The sequence below is a fragment of the Ovis aries genome, chromosome 1 (genome assembly GCF_016772045.2).
Source record: "Ovis aries strain OAR_USU_Benz2616 breed Rambouillet chromosome 1, ARS-UI_Ramb_v3.0, whole genome shotgun sequence".
Lineage (NCBI taxonomy): Eukaryota > Metazoa > Chordata > Mammalia > Artiodactyla > Bovidae > Ovis > Ovis aries.
The window spans coordinates 190226059-190228110 of record NC_056054.1 but is presented as its reverse complement, the minus strand read 5'-3'; the positions used below and the strand labels follow the sequence as shown (position 1 = coordinate 190228110).

The 2052-nt window shown below is 51.6% G+C and overlaps 1 pseudogene; it reads left to right on the top strand.

Moving 5' to 3' along the window:
- Positions 1–229: 229 nt before the first annotated feature.
- Positions 230–1803, top strand: LOC101121396 (tubulin alpha-1C chain-like; annotated as a pseudogene).
- Positions 1804–2052: the final 249 nt, after the last annotated feature.

Here is a 2052-nt window from a genome sequence, read left to right as displayed (position 1 = left end):
CTGTTTACAATAGCCAGGACATGGAAGCAACCTAGATATCCATCAACAGACAAATAGATAGGAAAGCTGTGGTACATATACGCATTGGAATATTACTCAGCTATTAACAAGAATACATTTGAATCAGTTCTAATGAGGTGGATTAAACTGGAGCCTATTATACAGAGTGAAGTAAGTCAGAAAGAAAAACACCAATACAGTATATTAATACATATATAAGAAAGATGGACTTCTCCCCCGGACTCCTTAGTAGTCTGTCAGTGGGAGATCTTCACGGCTGGCCCCTCCCCTATTCCAGCCCCGCAGAGCCGTCCAAGTCTCCGTCATGCGTGAGTGCATCTCCGTCCATGTTGGCCAGGCTGGTGTCCAGATCGGCAATGCCTGCTGGGAGCTCTACTGCCTGGAACATGGCATCCAGCCCGATGGCCAGATGCCAAGTGATAAGACGATTGGGGGAGGAGACGACTCCTTCAACACCTTCTTCAGTGAGACAGGTGCTGGCAAGCATGTGCCCAGGGCAGTGTTTGTAGACCTGGAACCCACAGTCATTGATGAGGTTCGCACTGGCACCTACCGCCAGCTCTTCCACCCTGAGCAACTTATCTCAGGCAAAGAAGATGCCGCCAATAACTATGCCCGAGGTCACTACACCATTGGCAAGGAGATCATTGACCTCTTCTTGGATTGAGTTCAGAAACTGGCTGACCAGTGCACGGGTCTTCAGGGCTTCTTGGTTTTCCACAGCTTTGGTGGGGGAACTGGTTCTGGGTTCACCTCCCTGCTGATGGAATGCCTCTCTGTCGACTATGGCAAGAAGTCCAAGCTGGAGTTCTCCATTTACCCAGCCCCCCAGGTTTCCACAGCTGTCATTGAGCCCTACAACTCGATCCTCACCACCCACACCACCCTGGAGCACTCTGATTGTGCCTTCATGGTAGACAACGAGGCCATCTATGACATCTGCCTTAGAAACCTCGACATTGAGCGCCCGACCTACACGAATCTTAACCACCTCATGAGCCAGATAGTGTCCTCCATCACTGCTTCCCTGAGGTTTGATGGCGCTGAAATGTGGATCTGACAGAGTTCCAGACCAACCTGGTACCCTATCCCCACATCCGCTTCCCTCTGGCCACATACGCCCCTGTCATCTCTGCTGAGAAAGCCTACCATGAACAGCTTTCTGTAGCAGAGATCACCAATGCTTGCTTTGAGCCAGCCAACCAGATGGTGAAATGTGACCCTCGCCATGGTAAATACATGGCCTGCTGCCTGTTGTACCGTGGCGACGTGGTTCCCAAAGATGTCAGTGCTGCCATTGCCACCATCAAGACCAAGCGCAGCATCCAGTTTGTGGACTGGTGCCCCACTGGCTTCAAGGTTGGCATTAACTGCCAGCCTCCCACTGGGGTACCTGGCGGAGACCTGGCCCAAGTACAGCGAGCTGTGTGCATGCTGAGCAACACCACAGCCGTTGCTGAGGCCTGGGCTCGCCTGGACCACGAGTTTGACCTGATGTATGCCAAGCGTGCCTTTGTTCACTGGTACGTGGGTGAGGGCATGGAGGAAGGAGAGTTTTCCGAGGCCCGTGAGGACATGGCTGCCCTTGAGAAGGATTATGAGGAGGTTGGAGCCGACAGTGCAGAGGGAGATGATGAGGGTGACGAGTACTAGCATGTCCGCTGCAGCTTCATCTCGGGACTGTATTAATTGTGTTCAGTGGAGCTGCCCACTGTCGCCCTATCTTGACAATAAAGGTGATATTTCCACTTCAAAAAAAAAAAAAGAAAGAAAGATGGTGACGATGACCCTATATGCAAGACAGCAAAAGAGACACAGATGTAAAGAACAGACTTTTGGACTCTGTGGGAGAAGGCGAGGGTGGGATGATTTGGGAGAATGGCATTGAAACATGTATATTATCATATGTGAAATAGATCGCCAGTCCAGGTTTGATTCATGAGACGGGTGCTCAGGGCTGGTGCGCTGGGATGACCCTGAGAGATGGGATGGGGAGGGAGGGGGGAAGGGGGTTCAGGATGGGGAACACAT